General features: G+C 44.3%; 2 pseudogenes; both read left to right on the top strand.

The window, feature by feature from the left end:
* Positions 1-22,981, top strand: part of LOC115679886 (protein ACCELERATED CELL DEATH 6-like) — a 94,161-nt pseudogene that overhangs the window by 24,075 nt on the left and 47,105 nt on the right.
* Positions 13,250-15,018, top strand: LOC115679814 (GDSL esterase/lipase At5g03610-like; annotated as a pseudogene).

The following is a 22,981-nucleotide window of genomic DNA, read 5'->3' as shown; positions in this document are numbered from 1 at the left end:
TGCTGTTTATCCTCTCTATCTATATATGAAAACGAAGAAAAAGGACTAAAAGTGGACATTTCTTTCAAACAAATTGTTGTTATAAGGTTTTCATAAGAAAGGAGAGACATTGAGAATTTAGTGCATGCTCCTTCTCCCCTACATCAAACTCTAGATCCCGTCCCCTGCTCTCTAGTCTTGACACCGGTTGAGATTCATGCTAATATCATGGTGATCTACCGGTCAATTCAATCGGTTGAGCGGCGCGATCTTCATCTGTGCTTTGATCGGGGTCCATTTTATCAAAGTAATCTGTTTCTGGTTTCATCGAGTTTGTTTGTTCTTCTTCTCCTTCTTTTATTTGATTATAACTTTAGTTTTGGAACCTGCGGTAGTGGATCGATCTCTTCCCTCATTTAACCGTTGTATGATTCTGGCCAAAAAAAGGACAGGTGCAGCTCTTTGTTGGGAAGAAGTCCTCTTCCAAAGTGTTGCCAAAATGACAACCAAGGTAAGTGGGCAATATGGAATCAAAGAAAGAAGGAAAGAGGGGGTGGAACTGGGAGAATCACGGCCATTTTAAATACAGAACTAGAGTCGCCACTGTCGCGACCTCCCCACGAAGACCAAAATTTAGGTGTCAATAGCCACAAATTGCTTGGAAAGAACCTAGTTCAATTAATGAGAAAGTCTAATACCTAAAATACATGAGTGAAGGAAATCGTTATATGATAACTGTTCTATGGTTCAGTTATGAGTGGGATGTGGTTTAATTGAGGCTAGAGTGAAGGCACAACTTTAGATCCCAGCACTTCGAGGACATATTAGCCAGGTGGTTCAACACAAAAATGTCTGGTGGGCCATTCTAGTTAAATAGCATGTAACAATGCAAAGGTCCACACTGGTGGTAGCACGCCCTGGAGGTCCAAGTGATAGTGGGCAGAGTCGAATGAGCACCGGAGGAGCTTTGGCCGAGGGATCAAGAACTTGGGGATGATCAACAGTAAGTGTTGAAGATAGAAGATGGGGAGGACATGTTTGGTTCCAGTGTCGAGTCACGGTTGATTAATTTCGTGGTATCAGGAGTCGTAACTTTTCATGAATGATAAACGTTGACGGCCGAAAAGCAAGCTTTGAATTTTAAAGAACGTGTAACACTAAGCATGGTTAGTGTGTTAATTGTTTGTTCGTAACAGTTGATAATTAGGCAATAGTCATTGAAAATTCATCATTTCCTCACAAACTGTACTTTAAATTTCAGTACTTGAATTTCGTTTCCTTTCGAATTTCTAGTTGAGTGATATCCTTTCCAAGCTTAACAAAGAGCCCATTTCCATTAAAAAAAAACAAACCAAAATCGATCTTTTGTTGAAAGACTTTTTACTTTCTGGGTGAAACACAGAGCATTAAATACATGAGGCCAAAGATGGTGCTTTAGACCTTGAAGACTTTAGGCACGAACATGAATTTGAATCAGTCTCTCTGTGCTCACAAATTGCACTTCGAAATTTCCTCATTCACTCTGTATCAGCCTCCCTCGCTTCATTATGATTAAGGTAAAAGTCACGCAAAACTCCAAATTATGTCAACTGTGACACAATTACTTTGAATATTTTTTTTGTGACATCGAAAACCCCGAACTATACTCACCGTGACTCTAAACTTTTTCTTGTAACATAAAAAAATCCCAAACTTGTACCTATATTGTTGGCACCTATTTTTTTAATTTGCCCAAAATTAATTATGCAAAAATTTAGGGATTAATGTACTTAATTCTTAAAACCAAAAAAAATTATTTAATTACATTGCATATAGACAATAGATACATTTTCCATTATTAGAATATATTTTTCTTCTTTTAATTAATAAAAAAAGTAATCAATTAAAAAAAAAATCAGATCAGAACGAGTCGACCCGATCCTCTCCTTTTTCCCCTTTCTCTTATGCAAGCTGGGCTCAGCCCAGCCCTCTCCCTCCTTCTCTCCCCCATGGCCCAGTCTCTCTTTCCCTCTCTCCTCCTTCCTTCCTCTACAGCCGACCACCGCCTAGGACAAAGCGGATAACCCACTCCACTGCGCAAAAATAGCCACAAAAGTCTTGAGTAGGCATAGGCGGCGGTGCAGAGCATTGAATGGAGTAGAAGCAAGTGGCCATCGGCCGCTATATAAGTCGGCGAAGAAGAGAGAGAGAGGGTCGGCCCTTTGGAAAAAAAAAACAGAGTAGAGAGAAACAGAGAGATTTTGAGAGAGTTTGAGAGAAATAAAGAGTAAAAGAGTGAGCTTTGAGTTGTTTTTAAGTCGCCAAAGGAAGCCAGCAGTCTCACTGTTGCTTGCAGACTAACCGACGACCCCTAGAAGCAGCCTCAACCGGTAAGTCCTTCTTGACCCCTTTTGTGCTCTGTTTTCCCCTATTTTTGTGTATAGATTGGCCGAGACTCACGCCGGCCGTTTCGTGCGAATCTCGGCCCATACCGACCCCACCCCCGATCCAAACATCGTCGTCGGAAGCGAGTCATGGCCGTCAGAGCAAACCGGAGCCTCGAAACAAGTTGAAGTTCCCTCGTTTTGGCCGTGAGCACTAGCTGTTTGTTAAAATGCCTAAGTGAAGCCTAGTTTGTTTGAGTCTCGACCGGCGATTTCCAAGTTGGCCGGCGATTTGTGAGGCCGGGGACGGTCACGTGGTGGCTGAGTGAGACTAGAAAAGGCCAAACTTTGGCCAAGGTCGGCCGGCCAAGATCCGACTGATGTTTGGGCTCAACGAGGCCCAATCGGAACTTGACCGATGACCATTTAGGCCACCGTTCTGACAGCTATTCATGAGACAATATCCTCAGCTTGGAGTGCTGAGGACATTAAAGCCAAAGGTCAGGCGAAACAGCTGGCAAATAGCCGGAATTTCGCCCGGCCAGTGGATCCTCTACACCTTAAGCACGTTCAGCCCGCTGGGTCTATAGTGTTGGTCGAACCAGTTGGGCCCGATTGGGCCGACCCTTTTTTTTTCTATTTCGAACAGAACGGGCCTTAGTCGGGTTCGATGAAGTTTAAAACCCGACTCATTAGCTCGGGTCAGCCATGACCTGATCCGAATCCGAAAACCCAACCAGAGTCAGCCAATTTGGGTCGGGCTTGCGGATCGGAGTCGGTTCCTTCCCGACCCGACCTCGATCCGAATATTTTTATTATTATTTTTTATTTTAATATTATTTTTTTAAAAAAATAAAAAATATATTTTATAATTTTTTTAAAAAATTACGAAATAAGTTTAGAAATTATTATTTTTTAAATAATTTTCTAAATTATGTGAATTATTTAATTAATAATTATGTCTAAATCAGATAAGCCTATAGGGCTATGCAGTAGGATTTTGGATATTATTTTTACTGCTACTGTATTATTATTATGCATGTATTTCTAATTAGTATACGATTGCATAAATTGTGATACATTGAATGTTGTCTCCTTAGTTAGGATTAGACCCTTTGGTTGCATATTTATCTTGTATGCTGATCGTTAATTTAATGATTGTGCACTCGCTTAATCACCTTACATGTGTTGACACCTAAATTTTGCTCAAATCATTCAGGGTTTTATCGTATAAAAAATTTTAGGGTTTAATTTTTAAACCACTAAACAAAAAATATTTTCATTGAATTGCATGGCATATAGACATTAGGTACATTTGCATTAATAGGGCCTATTAGGACATATGCATATATAAAAAAAAAAAAAAATTTCGGATCGGGTTCGTCGGCCCATTCGTTTCCCCCCGTTTTGCTTTTATTGCGCGCGACCCATGCTCTCTTTTCTATTTTCACTCGGGCCGGCCCATTTTCCCACGGCCCGGCCCGCGCACTGTTCATCTCCCCCTCCCCAGTCAACGTTTCAGAACGTACAGGGGGAGGAACAGTGGCAGAACGCCACAGACGGACGGAAGAGGAGCCAGAGGCGGGAGGGGGGCTGGCAGCGCGATCCGCGGGTAGCGAAATCGGCCGGCCGCGACAGCCAGGCGGTGGCAGAGGCCATGCGCGCCTGCCGGCAGCAGGGGCCACGCGGATGTACCGGCCAAGTCCTTTAAGACCAGATCTGGTCGTGAAGAGGAGGGAGGGGAGAGAGATCCGAGAGGGAGAGAGATCCGAGAGAGAGAGAGAGTTCCGAAGAGAGAGCGAGAGGTCGAGACGGAGGGGTCCTTCGCCGGCGAACGCCGTGCCGAAGCCGCGGCCGAAGATCCTCTATCACGATAGGTCCCGATCCGGGCACTCGCCGGATTTTGCTTTGGTTTGGTCCGATTCGGGGTCGGTCTCCCGAGGATTCCGGCTCGTAGGTGTGCGAGGCGCGCGGGTGTAGCCCGATCTACCGCGTTCGCCCTCCATTCGCCACCGCCGAGTCAGATAGGGACTGTGGCCGCCGCCCCTGTTTTCGTCTGCACTCTATTTTTTGGGGGGGTCACTGGCCGGAGCTCGCGGCCGTCCGGCTTGCGCGAGTTCCGGCCAGTGACACCTCGGGCTCAGTCCTGCTTGCCTGGGTTTGTTGTGTGTGAATTTCGGATGTGTTTGAGCCTCAATCGTGCTTGGAATCCCTCGCTTCCGTCGACGCTTGCAAGGTGTTTAATGATATGCCTGAACCATTCTCGAATCTGTCTCTATTTCGTTGCATTTTCCGTTTGGGGGCTGGAACGCCGGATGGTCTTGGCTGGGAGTTGGTTGCCGCGGCGGTGACGCGGGCAGAGGAGGCCCGCGGGTAGGGCGGCGGTCCGGGCGCGACCGCGAGGTGAGGTAAGGCGGCCAGTCCCCCGTCGGGATCTGGCCGGTTCTCGGCCGGTCGGCCTGCCAGCCTCTCGCCGAGGCTCGGCCGGTCGGTCCCAGGTGGTCGCCGGTCGCCAGGTGGCGACCCGGCTGGAGGACGCTCGCCGCCCCTCGTCGGGGCGGCGATGCGGGCCAAGGTGGAGTGTCGGCCGCGGAGGCCGGGGCTCGAGGAGACGCTGGCTAGCGTGTGGCGGTGGCCGGGCATGCACCCCATGTCGGAGCGGTGGCCGGTGTTCAGGCGAGTCCGGGGCGCGGTGTGGCGGCCGCGAACCGGGTAGGGCAACACACGTCCAGGTCGGGTCGCGAGTCTGACCGGGTAGGGTTTTATTTAGTGGGTGGGCTTTAGTGTTTTATTAGGTCTTGGGCCTTTCGCGGGTGGGCCAAAATCCGAATTTGGGCTTAAGTGTTGTTAGTTTCTTTATTTATAGTGGGCTGGGCTTTTGTTTTTCTAAAAAATTTCGGGCTGGGGCTCTTTTTCTTTCTTTATTTGTTTTATTTACCAGACCGGGCTCAATAAATGAACCCGGTCCGGTAGTGGACCCGGGCCGGCACGCCCGGGTCGGTCCCGATCCGGGTCGGATGTGGAGATCCGACCCGGATCCGATTTTTTTTTCTTTTTATTATTTTAATATTAAAGATTATTTAAAAAAACATTAAAAAATTCGAAAAATCAGAAAATTTATTTTGACTTTGGAATTAGCTTTTCTTGCCCCTTTTGCATGATTAGTATCATTTTTGATTGCATGTTGCTTGTTTCATACGCTTTGAATTGTGCGTTTAACTTAACTTCACATGTGGTCGATTATGCATGTTAGGTTTAGATATTGATTGCTGCTTCCCTTGGCTTAGTTAGGAATGGAATTTTGAGACTCCCGATTAGTGTGAACACGTTAGGTGTTGAATTGAACAAAGATTAGGTACCGAAAGGGCACTAATTAGTCAATTAGTGTAATCAAGTCCCCGTACCCATTGAATCTCTGGTTCGTAGAAGTGAAGTATTTCTCCCGTGCTTTACTTAGGTGTCTAATCAACCTATCAAAAACTGATTAGTGGCGACTCCTAGATGAAATTAATTTGCATGATAACAACTTAAACTTAAGTCGCGAATTGGTACGGGCTTGGGAGAGCTCGAGCTAGGTTTAACTTAGTAATCCATTAGCCTAACCCCTTAGGCGGCGGGGCCGGTTCGGGGAGGTCGCGACAACATGTTAGAAGATAGATCATAAAATCAATCCAAACTGCCTAATAAATATTTTCTGAAATGAACAAGTTGAAATGCACCGAAAGAGCACTAGTCACTCAACTAGTGTAACCAAGTCCTCGAACTCATTTAATCTCTAGTTCGCATAAGTATAGCAATTCTTACATTGCCTTACCTAGGTATCTAATTGATCCACCATAATCTAACTAGATAAAAATTTCTTGCAGGTTAAAAATCTAAACTACAAGTCGCAATATGATATGGATTTGGGAGAGTCCGAGTTAAGTCCCAAGCCTAGACTTAGCGTATACCCAAGTGAGGCCTTTAATTGAGGGTCAGTTGCGACATAAGTGACACATTTACCATCCGTCAAGATTCCGTTGAATAATTTCTTAGCCAAAACAATACTGTTTTTTTTTTTCACTTAAGTTCCGTGGACGGCATGTTAACACTATTTGCTTTCTGGCATCCATGTAGGTAGATTTTTTTACGTTTCTCGTTGAGAATTTTGACGGAGGATAAATGTGTCACATAGATACAAGTTTGGGATTTTTGGTGTCACATAAAAAATTTTAGAGTAAATGTCATACTGTGACATTCTGAAATTCGACCCATTTTCGGGATTTATGAAATGAATATTTGTTCGATGCACTTTCAGTAAAATCTCACTCGAAAATTGATCACTCTCGAGATACTAACCGTTAGGAAAATGCTAGCTAGGAATTAAGTACGTGGACCTAAGAAGTTGATTATGGATTGGCACTTCGACCATAAGGATTGACGAGGGAATATTTTGTGCCATTAGAGACCGATCCAAGGATGGCTATGAAACGATTTGCAAATCTTATACGATCGGAACGCGGGTGATTCCGCTTAACCATTGTATGAGTTTCGAACGATTCTAAACCTAATCCGAAAGATCGTGTCCTTCGGAACTAGTGATTGACCCTCGCAATTACATAACAACCGAGATCGACATGGCTCAAGTAAACTTGGATGTGGTTCGATGTCATCGGCCACGTGTCGATACGCGTAACTCCTAAAAGCCGCCCGTTAGTTTGAGATACACTAAAATCGCGATTGTTGAATTTTGGCCATTAATTAGAATCCGAATTGGGATGTCGAATTTTCAAGATTTCCATGACTAATTTATCGGACGTCGTCTCATTTAGCGTGGCCAACTATCAGATCGATTAGAATTATCAGAAAAATCGAAATTTGGACCGTGATTGGAAAAAGACCATTTTGCCCCTAGGTTAATTAAGCACTTTTGAAATATTGAAGGGCAATTTGGACAATTGCATTTCCCTCCATAAGTGAAAATTTGGACAAGAATGCCCCCTCTTCTTTTTGCTTATTCCTTAGTTGCCCTTGGATATTTTCCCCATCTTGCCTTAGAAGATTCATTTGTGGCCTTTGGATCTTTGATGAGATTGATAGGTTGATCTTGGCCCTTGATTTATGTGAGTGGGGTGAGTAGATAATATTTGACCTTTGACCCTCTCTCTCTCTTCTCATTCCCGGAGCTCTCTCTCTCTCCCTCCTTGGAATCGGCCGAAGCTCCAAGCACCATTACCTCCACCTTGCTTCTCCGGTTCAGACGCCACCGGACTCGTCGCCTGAATCGCCGGTCAACCACCCGTATGGCCGCCGGAGTGCGCACTGTTCACAAAAGCCTGAACTAGCCCAGAAACCAACTGGAAAACACCCATTTTCCCCTCTTTCTCTCTCTCTTTAGGCCTCACTCCTGGTACCCCGACCACTATCATCTTGTGCTCGTTCCAACCATCCCAGCCTGGTCTCCGGAAAGTCGCCGGAGCTTCCCGTCCAGCCCTGTTCACCGCCGGAGCTCAGTTTGCCTGTTCACCGATTTTCTTGCTTAAACCCTTGGTAAGTGACTTCCTATTCCTTAGTTAGGCTAGTGGGATACTAATGGAATGTCTAGGGATGGATTAGGGGTTGTGGATAGTTGGTTTAGTGGTTGTATAAGCTTGATTTGCTTAATGGTGCAAGTTTAATGATTCTCGGATTTCTGATTGTTATTGTACCTCTGAGATTTGTTATTTTTTTTGGTGATCATTGTGGGCCGAATATGAGGAAGTGTTCTGCATGGAATTTGTTCCCAACATCTTAAGGTATAATATAATTTAAATTCAGAATTTTTGGAGATCAATTAGGGCCATTCGTAAGTCCATCTTTGGACCGTCTGGAGTCTGCCGGATTTACTGTTCACCCGACCGTCTGGTCTTTCCGATTTTCTATAAATTTTTCCAGACCTTATTTCAACAAAATTCCTTCACAAAATTTTTTAAGAACATATGTGTCTATAATATATAAAAATTTCATAATTTTCCAAGGTGATTTGGGTGCTGAGTGAAACGTGTTTTGGGGGACGGGTAACCTGTCCAAAGGAACCGATTTTTTGTCTGACTTCTAAGGGAAAAAATACATAGTTATCATTTGAACTGGATTTCGAGTCCTTCATAAGAAATGTTCATCAAGATGTTTTGTACAACATATCCAAATTTCATAATTTTTGGAGTTGATTTACTATTTATTTCAAACGGATTTCGGTCACTGCACAACTGCCCATTTGGCCCCGATTCTGTGCATACTCGGTTTTTCTCTCTCTCGGGGACTTTTCGGAGATTTTGTTACAAAAGAAAGGCGAAGCTTTTTAATTGATGAGTACAGACTTAGTTGGCATTTGGTTAATTCATAAAGATAAGAATCGGTAATGGTTGTTGAGTGTGTGCATGGTCACGACACGTTCCGTCTAGGCGGGGGTTCTAGACGTTACCGATCGCGGTGGAGGCCGGATCGATGCTCCTTTATGGAATGCCGTATGGGCAGGGGTTCCGGACGTTGCCGTCGCCGAAGTAGCGGGACGATGCCTGGTTACGCCAGAAGACCGGCTGGGGTTCGGTGGTCCAAGGGGCCGTTAATAATCTGGATGTTTATAATCGTGTGTAATGCATTGGGGAATGCAATGTGCTTGTGTTGCTGTTGAGCATGTCTGGATTAATAACCGTTTTATGCACGTTTACGTCATGTGATTATATTATGTGCTCGAGGAGCGAATTGCCATGTTATGGCGGTATTCTAACGTGCAGGGCGTGTGCATGTGCCAAGGCGAGGTAAGGACGCCTGTGATTGTCTATGGCATGTTGTTTGTTAGAATTGCACGTTTAGGATTGTCTAGAGGTACGTGTTAGCCTAAGCGAGACTTAGGCAGTTGCTTATTGAGAAGTGTTCTCATGGTTGTATAACCAAACCATTTCAGACCCACGACCATGACTGATCCGGAGATGCCACCAGGGTACCGTGATGATCTAAGGATGGGATTATTCTCCTCGTCTCTTTTTGGAGTACCCCTTTTGTAGAGGAGTTAAGCTTACCCACCACCCAATCCTTTTTGTTATGAGTGGTGTCTAGATGGTGACCTCTAGTAAGGCTTGTAATTGCTTATTTGTGTTTAACGCTATGTTTATAAAATGTATCTGTTGATGTGTTTCGATTGTCTCTCTATTATTCCGTTGGATTACATGTTGTATGGAGAGTTCGTTTTGCTTCCGTTTACGCTATTCGTTAGCGTTCGGTTTGGGTCGGCGACAAATCTTGGGATGTCGTATACTTGACGACCTCGGAGGAATGTTGGCGCGCTCCCCAGGTTCGGGGCGTGACACATACAATAGGCATAGTTTGGAATTTTTTGTATGGCTTTTGCCCTTTATGATCACACAATTGTTTTACCTCCTTGACAAGCAACGACAACACAGAAGACAAATGAAAATTAGTTACGCCGTATTTAGTAAATGAGCTGGTAACTTTTTAATTAGCGAGAAACAAAAAAGAAGGAAATGCCGCTGCCATGTTCACTAGGGGTGTCAGAACCGAACCGAAAAACCGAACCGAGATACGAACCGAACCGAACCGAACCGAAAATTCATGCATTTTCGGTTCAGTTCGGTTTCGGTTCGGATAATAAATAAATGAATTTGGTTAACACAATGGTTCGGTTCAGTTCGGTTCAAATCGGTTCGGATTTCGGTTTTTTAATGTGGTTTTCTTCCCTTCGCGCGCTCTCTCTCTCCTCAATCTCACTGTTCATTCTTATGATCTTGCTCACCTCTCACCGACTTTTCTCTCTCTCTAACTTTTTACTTTATTCTCTCTCTTCCTCTGTCTTCACACTCTCACCGCTTCTCTCTCTCTCTCTCTCTTTCCTGCTTTATTCTCTCTCTTCCTCTTCCTCGCGAGGCTCGCATCATTATCATCTCCCAAAAAGTGACGAAAGACATTTTTCTCTCCGGCTTCTTGAAGTTGGGCCAGGTGCCGCGCTTGAGGTGCTCGGAGGCGGTCCGCGACGGGTTGGAGGCGGAGAAGACGGCCTCGTAGAGGAGTGCCGGGAGCTTCACGGCCTTGGCGAGGCCGGTGTCGGCGTTGTGGACGAGCATGGGCTCGAGGTGCGCCCACCACGCGCCCTTCCCCTTGACGGCCTTTGGCGTAGCATGACAAGCCCCTTGTAGCGCTTGTTCACGGCCTCGACCGTCGGCTCGTCGGCCGATGCCGACATCGAGATCGAGTCCACACCGGCCGGCGACGGCGGCTCCGAGGTGTTTGTGATGGCCGCCATTAACCAAACGGGTCGTCCGAGTCCCGGTCCTCGCTTTTGTTGTTAGAGCGGGTACGGGCCGGAAGTTCGGTCTCGGCGAGTGTCCATGGCCGACTCCGGTGGTGATCCGGTGGGGCCTTTTGGTGGTGGGTCATCAATTGACCTGCTTCTTGACGGGAAGAAGAAAGAAGAAGCAGTCTCGCGAGAGAAGGGAAGAGAGAGCGGAAGAAGAAGACGAGGAGGGGGTAGGGAAGAAGTGCGAAAAAAAATAAAAGAAGAAGAAACCGAAAAAGTAAACCGAACCAAACCGAACTAAACCGAACCAAATCGACTTATCGGTTCGGTTCCAATTCGATTCGGTTCCTATTTGGTTCGGTTCAAGGAGGCACCCTTAACGGTTCGGTTCGGTTCGGTTTTCAAGAAAACCGAACCGAACCGAACCGTTACCCCTAATGTTCACGTTCTTAAATTTGCATGAAATAAACGATTAATTTTCATTTTTGGTGTGCACATTGTGAGAAGCAGTAGGACCGAAAAGAACAATATGTCAAACGATTATAGCATTGCTACTCATGTGATGATATAATATTTAGGGCACAAATGATAATCATTATATTTCCTTATTTTTTTATTTTTTTGTTACCGGAAGAGGTTTGGAACAAAAATCCATTTGGCAACTCAACTCATTTTTTCATTTTGATAAATTTTTAGCCTAGAAATAGATTTGTAACGGAAATGGGAAGTATATATTTTTGTTTACTTTTCAATTTTTGGAATAGAAACAGAAATAACAACTCTTTTTATCTTTCGTTCTCGTTGCTCGCCGTCCCCCATCATCGTCGCCTGCTGACGATCCGCCGCCCGTTGTCCATCCGCCGCCAGCTGCCGGGAACAGAAATTTAAGAATAACTTATCAAACAAATTTTTATTGAGCCGGGGAAGAGAATGGTTTTCATTCGTGCCCTTAGAGTCCATTTTTTCAATTTCTTTTGACAAATTTAAATCGTATGGGAAATCGATTTTAAATTCTCGAGATTGATGGATGCCACTTTTTTCTTTTTGCTGCTAAATCAAATTAAATAGGTTCATATGATTACAAGAACCTTGTAAGTAATCCTATCAATTCAAACCCATTTGTTTCACAATGTCTCCTGGGACTTCAACAGAGAAACCAATCTGTTACGCAATCCAAATAATCTACCATTATTTATGGGTAGTTATAGTTTGAATATTGATCAACTATCCAAATAAATAGTGATAGATGTGGGTTGTGCAATAAATTTATTACACAGTCTAAAAAATAAAAAATTACTTATATATCTTAATCGCCCAAAGGAACCAAACGTGCGTATTTCTTATCATTAGTTCGGATTTATTTTTTGTTTGTTAGTCAACGCTGTTGACACCTCCCGAGGGCCGCGCTCGCGAGGAGGTCGCGACAAGCACTATATCTGGTGTATCTCTTATGACTAATGAGGATTTTTTTTTTTATAGATTTTTCCTTTTCCTAATATGTTAACGAATACCTTGTATATATATTTGCATTGTACCATGAGTAATACGAGCAAATTATGAGTTCTTTCAGAAACTTCGTTATATCATATTTATTTAATGAGCAGTTATCTTTTTAATTAATGAGAAAAAAAAAGAAGAAGAAAAGAAAACGAAAGTGCTGCTGAAATATTCATGTTTTTAAATTTTCATAGAATAATGTACTTGCTCCGATTCCGTTCTTTCACTTTTTTAAAAATTTAAAAATGCAAAAGTGAATTGAGTTTTTAATTCTTGAGATTGATGGATGTTGCTAAATCAAATTAAATAGGCCCGTTTGCTTGTACGAATCTTGAAAGTAACTTTATTAATTCAAACACATTTGTTTCACAATATCTCCTATAATCTCGAGAGAGGAACCACTAAACTTCATTTTAATGAAATTTTGTACGTCTGTAATCCATTTGTTACGCAACCCAACATCTATAATCATTTATATGAGTAGTTATAGTTTAAAATATCAAATTCTTGAGAGTAACTTTACGGATTCAAAAAACTCCATTTTAATGTACTTTAATACGATAACGTAATCGATGTAATCCATTTGTTACGCAATCCAACATCTGCCACCATTCCTTTGGGTAGCTATAGTTTGAAACATATTCAAAACGTGTAGGGATTGAGTTTTTAAATTTCGAGATTGAAGGATGCCGCTAAATTGAATTAAATAGGCCGATATGCTTACAAGAATCCTAAGAGCAACTTTACTAATTCGAACAATATCTCCTATAATCTCGAGAGAGGAACACCACTTCATTTTAATGAATTTCGATACAATATGCATTCAGTTTAATCTGTGAAATCTAACATGTATACCGTCTTATCATTATAATTTTAAACATTGACCAACAATCCAAAATTGGGATAGATATGATATGCATTATGTAACAAAGAGAGATCGTATATTCAACTGCACCAGATGAGATCTAACCCTAGTTTCATTTTATTTCTCAAATCTTCTTAACCGCTCATAGACACCTCTTTCCTCGGCGTCTGCCTTCGATTCAACCACTATATAAACAAGAGTCCCCACGCTCGATCTCAGTATCAGTATCATCATCCATTTTGCCTTCCATTCTCTTTGACCTTCTCTATTTTCCTTATGGCCACTCAAGAACTGCTCCTCTCCTTCCTTCTCTTCTCTCTTCTCGCAGGTTCCCTAAATCTTTCTTCATTCCTCTACAAAGCTCTTCCTCTTCTTCTTATTCTGTTGCGTCTGGTGGTGATAGCTTCTCTTTCTTGGTTTTTTTCGCACGGCACGAGGCGGTTCACGGCTTGCCGAACCACCCCCACCATCATCATCGACATGACCCTCGCTTGTCCTGACTGCGTCGAGCTCCCTTTCAGAGCGACGAAGCTGTTCGTGTTCGGGGACTCATGTGCGGACACGGGGAACAACAAGTCGGAGGCGAGGTCATGGAAGGTGCCTTACGGCATGACCTTCCCCGGTATTCCGTCTGGGCGTTTCTCCGACGGCCTCGTCCTCACCGATTATCTCGGTTGGTAAACCTGTTCGTAACCTCCTCACCTTGCTCTTTCAATCATGTCGGATCAGCTTGCTCTCCTTTCTTTCTTGCATCCTCACATTCTCAAGTGATCTGAGATTCGAACAGATTTTCATTTTCTCCGCCAGCAGTACTTCAATATTCCCAAGGCACTCTAGCTAGCACTCTAATTTCCAATTCCTCTTCTTCTTTCGCAGTTCAATTTTTCAGAGTGATGTCGCCCTTACCACTCGAATGGTGGCCAAAGGCGAACGCGCCACACTTCAGGCTTGGCACGAATTTTGCATACGGCGGAACCGGGGTGTTCAACACCTTGAGCTCTGAGCCGAACATGACGGTCCAGATCGACCGCTTCGAGAGCCTGATAGGAGACGGCATCACCCAATCTTCCGTCGCCATCTTCACCAACTCCGGCAACGACTACGATACTTACTTGGCCAGGAATGGCGACCCCTGGGTACTTAATTCAGAGGTCTATTTTAAATTATTCGTTAGATTAAGTTGACATCACTAGGGACAAGGCCCAAACAAGCTCTTGGGCACAAATTGAGGTGAGAACTAGCAACGCCTCCGTAGAAAATATGGCGCCATATGGTGTGCATGTGCCTAGCAAAATGGTTCGTCGTTAGGATGCGTCGAGGTCGATCACACTTTGGCCGCAGAAGACAAGCTATTTACGTCTCCGTTCCGGTATGATATACAATATGTAAGAATTCCACGACACTGACAGGGGCTGCTAGACTTCATCGACAAGGTGTTGAATCAACTCGCCGCGAACATGAAGCGCGTGTACTCGCTGGGCGTGAGGAAGATCGCGGTCGCGGCTCTTCAACCCTTGGGATGCCTCCCTCAGTTCACCGCCCGGTCGTTCAAGAAGTGCAACGACACTGTCGTTCTGCTCGTGGACTACCACAACGAGCAGCTGAAGGGGGCCGTGGAAAAGCTGAACAACGAGACTAGCTCTTCCACTTTCGTCATCGTCGATCTCGACGGCCCTTTCAAAGGGGTCATCCGTACGTAGAATTCTACAGATGCGATTCTCGGTTGATCTTCGCCTGACATCGAATTTCGTTTCTGCAGAGAATACGACGATCTTCAAGAATCCGATGAAGCCATGTTGCATGGGGGTGAGCAGCGAGTACAACTGCGGGAACGTGGACGCGAACGGGAAGAAGATGTACACGCTGTGTAAGGATCCTGGTGCTTGCTTCTTCTGGGACATGGTTCATCCTACGCAGGCTGGTTGGGGCGCTGTGTATTTGACTCTTCTACCGAATCTCTTTCACAATTTCACATCCCTTCCATAGATAGATTTTATTAATTTCTATAGGAATATTTCTATTCAAATTTGAAACTTTTTTTCTTTGTTTTTTAGCATTTTAGGGATCGAATAAATTGGTTATTGGGATGATGTGATAGGATTGAAGTGTTCATATGTGCACTCTTATTTGGGCAAAGATGTTTTTTTGCTTTAGTTATTACAACCTTCCTCAAATCCATTATATATATACCTAATAAATATTTGAAAAAAAAGGGTCTGCGAAACCTTAGAAAAATATAAGAGAAATGATTAAGTGACAGTCACTACAAACAAACATGAATTTTGCGACGGGGAATTTTTCGTCGCTAATTTGCGACAAACTTTGCGACGGATTTATTTTCCGTGGCAAAATTCGTCGCAAATTTGCGACGGAAAATTGGTCGTCGCTAATTCCGTCGCAAATTAGTGACGACCAATTTTCCGTTGCAAATTTGCAACGAATTTTGCGACGGATTTATTTTCCGTCGCTAATTTATGCAACGAAATTTACCATTTTGCGACGAAAGTAGCGACGGATTTTTTTACCGTCGCTAATTTGCGACGGATTTTACGACGAAAACGGATTCGTCGCTAATTTGTAATTTATGACGGAAAATAACTTTCGTCATATCCACCAGACCCGTCAATTTCTCTCTCTGTACTGATTCCTCACATCCCCGCTTTTCTCCCCCCTTCTCCCTCTTTCGTTTCTCTCAATAATCCGTGCGCGCAGAAATCAATCTCGGTAAAGTTTTTCTACCGGTAAGTATCGTAGCTAATTTCATGACTAATTGGCAACGAATACGGTTCGTCGCAAAACTATTCATCACTGGATTCGAAATTTTTTTTTATTGGCTAATTTTTTTTTTTGTAACTTCTTGGCCGGTCGCTGGTCCGGCCACCGGCGAGACCTCGCCGGCCATGGGCCGAGGCCGCTCGGCCTCCCCTCATGGCGGGCGAGGCCGCTCGGCCTCCCCCTATGGTGGTCGATCGGCGGCCATGGCTGTCACGCCCCAAACCCCATCGAGCACGCGACCCACTTCTCTGGTCGAATAATGCGACGTCCCAGGGTATCGCCGACCCAATTCAACTTATCATAGATTTAAGACAATCAGCGAAAGCCACAAATACCCGGACAATAACAATTGGGGTAAAAAGGGAGAATAAACATATCCATTGCTCATCCAAACTTATACAATATTCACATACACAACCCATAATGTACAAGCACACCGAATATCTATACTATGCACCATCGACATCCAAAAAGATCAGTAGCTTAGCATACCCTATCTCCAAAAATGGAACACCTTAAAGAACTACTCCCAACCCCTACTCTAGCCCCTACGCCCTCTGCTTGGCGTCTACTCAGAGTCTGATTCCTCATCATCCGAATATGAATCCCCCTGAACTGTCTGCTCCTCTGAGGACTCCGGCTCGGCCTCGATCTCAATCGAGTTGTTTATATCACCCGACTCCGCTGGATCTTCGAACAGCTCCTCTTCTGGCTCCTCATCAGACTCGTCCTCTAGCACAAACTCAGGGTCGTACACTGGTTCATACTCTGGCTCGCCCGCGGGTGTGTCCTCTGGTTTTCTCTCTGAGTCTTCTTCAGGCTCATCCTCAGGCTCTTCTTCCGGTGCCTCTTCATGTTCGTCCTCAGGGTCTTCATCTTCTGGTTCTTCTTCGGGTATTACCTCGAGGTCCACATCCATAGGGTCGTACCCTACCTGGGACTCTTCCGGCTCCGGATCAGGCTCAGCCGCGGGAGGTCCAGGTGCTGCAGGTGCGGCTTGATGCCCAGACTGCGCCAGACTAGTCTCCAAACTAGTCATCTCTCCATCAGGAGGTGGTATGGCTGATGGGTCCCAATCCCCAACTCCGTTAAAGGGGACATCGAAGCCACAGACGGGACCGAACTCATCTATCCCGTCTCTGAACATCCAGGCAGTGTACGTATGGGCCTACCAGAGGGGTAGTCCTATATCTAACCAAACTACCATAGTATGCTTAACCCAAGTCATGTTGTCATCTATAGGGTATTCTACGACGTCGTGATCGGTGTGCATGGGAATCCCAAAACGCAGTGGCGGCAGTGGCGAAAGATTCATGTCTCAGGCGGGGATTCTGAAATTGTTGGTTGAAACAACCATGAGATCATATCTCAATAAGCACACACCCTAAACCCCACCTAGGCTATCTCGTACCTCCAAACATTCACAGACACAACCACACTCAGCCATCACATAGCAGGCACACAATTTATACTTACCTGGGCCTTTCCTGCGTGCAACCTGTACGTTAGCCACAGTAGTACAATTTCCAATCACATGCATGTTCTAATTACATTTCACGCACTCGTTCTTGCCTCATCACATTCTTTTCATCCGACTCGCCAGTGACCCGCGTAATGGTACCGCCTCAGGTTCACTATGACTAACTCATGATTTCCACTCAACTAGTCAGTGACCCACGTAATGGTACCGCCTCAGGTTCACTTCAACTAACTCATAATAACAATACTTCATGGCCCGCGTAATGGTACTGCCTCAGGCCGTGTATCTTGCCCGCGTAATGATACCGCCTTAGGCTCAACACCCACCACCTACGACACAACCCGCGTAATGGTACCGCCTCAGGTTGACCGTCCTCTTGTAATACCGGGCATCGTCTCGCGTAGTCGTACCGCCTCAGGACGGATCAATTCCCCGCGTAATGGTACCGCCTCAGGGATTTCCGTAACCACACATACCGTACCACACGCGATTTCTCACTCGTTCACATGCTCAACACCCCACATGCCAATATATTGGCCAATCACGCTTGGCCCGTGCATGCACCAAATCACACACATTTCTCATGCTTAATAAGCACCTAACACGGCCAATTGACAATCAAGTTCAATTCAGCCCAAGCGTGCACATAACGACTCACATTCCAATCAACCAAAACACAATCCAACGAACATACGAGACCACTATCGGGCCCACAATCACAGCCACATAATGAATACATTTTCAGCATTTCCACACTCATTTCGAGTTATAATTAGTGCCAAAATCCAGCCACCTCATAACACGTCAAACCGACGCCATATGCCCTTAAACCGAGCCAAATGCTCATCGATTCAATCCACGATGTCCAGCACTAAACTCGACCTCAAATCAGTCCCAAAACATCACCATTTCAACCTCAATTCAGCCAATATTAGTCCCTAAACCAATCCATTCAATTAACCCCAAAACAGCCCCTAATTAACCCCTAAACCGTCACTAATTAACCCGATTTAACCCCTACTCGCGTCTATCGATACCCGACATCCTAAATAGGGTTTAGGGGGTGACTTACATGAACTCTAGGCTAGCTCGGCTAGAGTGGAAAGGGGGCGGCTGATCGGCGGCCTCACGGCGGCACGCAGCGACGGCGAGCGGCGACGGCGACGGCGACGACGAGTGGCGGTGGCTGGCGGCGATCTGCTGGCCTGTCTTCCACGGCTGAACAGGACAGGATAATGGTGATGGTGTTTCGGTGGGGGGGAAACAGAACATGGGAGAGAGATGGTGGAGAGTGGTGGTGGCGAGCGGCCACGGCGAGCGGCGACTGCTCCTGCGCGGCTACTCCGGCTGAACGGGAGGGCGGCGACAGCAGCTGGCTAGGCCGGACGGCCAAGGGCACGGCGGGGTGAGGGAGGCTCGGCCGGGAGGGAGAGAGAGAGAAATTACCGAGAGGGAGTGAGAGAGTGAGAGAGAGAGATTTGACTTTAAATAATCCAAGTCAATAATTTAGGTGCCAAAAGACAATCATGCCCCTCTCTCACAATCCAAATCAATGGCCTAGATTCGATCTTATCTTGAGATCGACGGTCCGGATCGAATCTTTTCCAAAATATCCAAGGGCAATTTGGGAATTTCACAAAAAGTCCAAGGGCAAAATTGTCCAAAAATCTCTATTTCTAAGGCTAGGGCGAAATGACCAAAATGCCCTTCCCCAAATACACTTGGCCTTAACAAACCTCCAGGGGTAAAATGGTCATTTTCCATTTCTCACCAAAATTAAATTTTTCTGAAGGATTCGGGCAAATCCGAGGCTACCCGGGCAAATGACAACATCGTCCAAATGATCTGTCGTGACTTTCTAAATTTCCAATGCCCAACTTGGTCTCTATTAATGACTAAGTTCTAAATAATGTAACTTTCGCGTATCTCAGACTAACGGGTGGCTTTTGGGAAAATTCGCACATTTGACCCGTGGCCGATACTGAATCATGCCACGTACAAGTTTACTCGGGTCGTGCCGACCTCGGTTGTCACTTAATCGTGAGGATCGATCGCTAGTTCCGACGGGCACGATCGTTTGATATAGGTTTAGGGTCATTCGTCAATTTATTTCGTGGTCAAGCGGAATCACCCGCGATCCACTAATATGACAATGGAGAACTGATCCCTAACTATCCTCGGATCAGCCTACATTGGCTCAAAATGTCACCTCGACAATTTTCATGATCGAAAGTCGGTTCATGATCGAGTTCTTTGATTGCGCGAATTTAAGTCCCTAATTAGTCTTTCCCTAATGGTTAGTATTCCCGAAGTGATCAATTCCGGGCGAGATCTAACTACAAGCACGTCTATACTATTCATTTCATAAATCCCAAGTGGGTCGAATTTCAGAATGTCATAATGGCAAGGCTGCTCGGCCTCCCCCAGATTTGGGCGAGGCCGAGCGGCCTCGTCCCATGGCCGGCGAGGTCGACCGGCGGTGTCGCCCAGGTGTGGCAGTCGACCTCGCCGTCGCCCAGATCTAGGCGACGGCAAGGTCGACCGGCGGCCACAGCAAGGCCGCTCAGCCTCCCCCAGTTCTGGGCGAGGCCGCTCCAGCGAGGCCGCTCGGCCTCCCCCTATGGTCGTCGCCGTCGCCCAGATCTAGGCGACGGCGAGGTCAACCGGCGGCCATGGCGATGCCGCTCGGCCTCGTCAGCGTTAGCCGTTCGCCGGACTGGCGACCGGAAAAAAATATAATGGGAAAAAAATTAAAAAAATTCGGAAAAAATAAAAAAATTATTAAAAAATGAATGTTAAGTGATTTTTCTTTTATTTAGCTACGTGTCCAATTGAAGGTCTCGCAATCTAAGTGAATGTTGCAATTCTCATTAAATTGATTACTTTCTGCTACCAAAATTTCATTCAAATATTTGGGTAAGTCTTCTCTACATGGTAATATTTCAATTTTTTCAATTTCAAAGTAATTGTTGAGTGAAAAACAAAATTTTAATTTTCATAATTTTATGGTTTTAATTAAGAACAGTAGATATGATATTTTAAATATTTTACGAGATTTTTTTATTTTAATACAGACACAATGCAAAGAGACAGGGCTTGCATGTATAATAAGAACTTACCTGGACGTCGAGGATTGACCGATGAGTTTCGTACTGGGTTGGAACTATTTTTAGACTTTGCTAGTAGTAAATATGAGTTCATGGATGGAAATAAGTTAAGGTGTCCGTGTAAAAAGTGCAGTAATGGTAAATTTAATGTATGTGATAAAGTTAGAGAACATCTTTGTAGATTTGGGTTTACTCCGAATTATTATAATTGGACTTGCCATGGTGAACCATTTATATCTGATGAAGGATATCGAAGAAGTGACCAATTTTTAGTTAGGGAAGAATGTAGCTATTATGACCAATTGAACCCATATGAGAGGATGGTGATTGATGCAGTTGGTCAGAATTTTGTTTCAGAATCGAACCATGCAAGTACTAGTTTTACTCCTACACTTGAACAAGTGGGTACTAGTCATGCAACACAATTGGAAGAGATAGGAGTAACGGGTTTTGATGAGAATGTGTGTAATGGAACTTTTTCATCTAATCAGTTCTGAAAAGTGTTGAAAGCAGCAGATGAACCTTTATGGGCAGGTTGTGACAACCATACTAAGTTATCAGTGACAGCAATATTGTTAAATATCAAGTCAGAGCATAATGTGTCGCAAGATTGCTTCAACTCTTTTGTTGAAGTAATGCAGGAAACAATGCCTCGTAATAACATCATGCCAAGTGATTTTTACGATATGAAAAAGCTCAAAGCGGATAACTTAGGTCTTCCGGTTGTAAGGATTGATGTATGTAGTAGGGGTTGTATGTTATATTGGAGAGATGATAAAAATGCAGAATTTTGCAAATTCTGTAGCCAACCTAGGTACAAGATTAACATGAGGCAGGGTCATAATCAGAAGCGTAGACCATGCAAGCAAATGTTTTATCTGCCCTTAATCCCCAGATTGCAAAGGTTTTATGCGTCTTAAGCCACTGCTGAACACATGACTTGGCATGCAAATTATGAAACAGAAGAGGGTCTAATGTGTCATCCTTCAGATGCAGAGGCATGGAAACATTTTGATAGAACATACCCTGAGTTTGCGATAAAGCCTCGAAACATCAGGTTAGGTCTCTGTGTTGATGGATTTGCCCCATTTGGGAAATCAGGAAAAAGTTATTCATGTTGGCTAGTTATCTTAACGCCGTACAATCTTCCACCTGGTATGTGCATGAAGACACCTTATATGTTTTTGACATTGATCGTGACTGGCCCGCAAAATCCGAAAAAGTTAATAGATGTTTATATGCAACCATTGATTGAAGAGTTACAACGGCTATGGGAGGAAGGCGTCCTTACATATGATGTTTCTACCGATCAAACATTTGTAATGAAGGCTGCTCCTCTTTGGACGATAAATGACTTTCCAGCTTACGAAATGTTATCTGGATGGAGTATAGCTGGGATATTAGGATGTCCAATTTGTTTGGAGAGATCAAAGTCATTTAGATTAAAACATGGAAAGAAGCCCAGCTATTTTGACTGTCACAGACAATTTTTACTGATAAATCATACATTCAGAAGGAATAAAAAAGAGTTCATCAAGAATAGGAGTGAAAGAACACCTCCACCATTGAGGTTGACCGGCGATCAAATTTGGGAGCGGGTGCAGGACTTTACAACTGTTGTTCAGAACCCTCACGGTACGACTTTTGCGTACGGAAGTACACATAAGTGGACAAAACGCAGTATATTTTGGGATCTACCATATTGGAAGGCCCATCTTATTCATCATAATCTTGACGTCATGCACATAGAAAAGAATGTTTTCGACAATGTCATAAATACAGTGATGGATGTCCCCAGAAAAACAAAAGACAACTTGAACGCAAGAAAAGATATAAGAGATATTTGTGATCGGCCAACACTAGATGTGGATGCAAGCAACAGGGGACCAAAACCTAAAGCAGTTTATACATTGGATAAGGAGTAGAGGCGAGTTGTTTGTCAATGGCTGAAATCTGTGCGGTTTCCTGATGGATATGCTTCGAATCTCGGGAGATGTGTTGATTTGAATGAATGCAAGTTGACAAGTTTGAAGAGTCATAATTGTCACATTGATGGAAAGACTAATTCCAATAACTTTCAAGGAAGTTCTACCGAACTTTGTATGGGACGCCATTATAGAGTTAAGCAATTTCCTACATGATATTTGCTCGACAGTGTTAAAAGCATCACACATGGAGAAACTGGAGAGAGATATTCCAATTATTCTTTGCAACTTAGAAAGGATATTTCCTCCATCGTTTTTTAATTTGATGGAGCATCTCTTAGTTCACTTGCCTTATGAGGCCAAAGTTGCAGGTCCCGTCCAATTTCGATGGATGTATCCATTTGAGAGGCAATTTTTTTTAAAATAAAGTTCAAATTACTTTATTATATATTATGTTCCGATAAGCTTCTTTCTATTGCAACTAGATTCTTATATCATTTGAAGAAAAAAGTGAAGAATAAGGCATGTGTTGAAATTTTAATTTGTAATGCATATATTGTGGAAGAAGTGACAACATTTGCATCATACTATTTTGAGCCGCACGTGCAGTGCAAGAGGTGGAGAGCAGGCAGAAATGATGAGGGCCCCATTGATCTCAATTGCAAAGCATTCTCTATTTTCAATTATCTGGGTCGACCAAGCAGCGCATGTCAGTTTCGTT

This window comes from Syzygium oleosum, unplaced genomic scaffold (genome assembly GCF_021117445.2).
Source record: "Syzygium oleosum isolate NSW1041296 unplaced genomic scaffold, Sole_v2.1 Sole_v2.10, whole genome shotgun sequence".
Lineage (NCBI taxonomy): Eukaryota > Viridiplantae > Streptophyta > Magnoliopsida > Myrtales > Myrtaceae > Syzygium > Syzygium oleosum.
The sequence above is the reverse complement of the archived record's forward strand: the minus strand, read 5'-3'. Positions and strand labels throughout refer to the sequence as shown.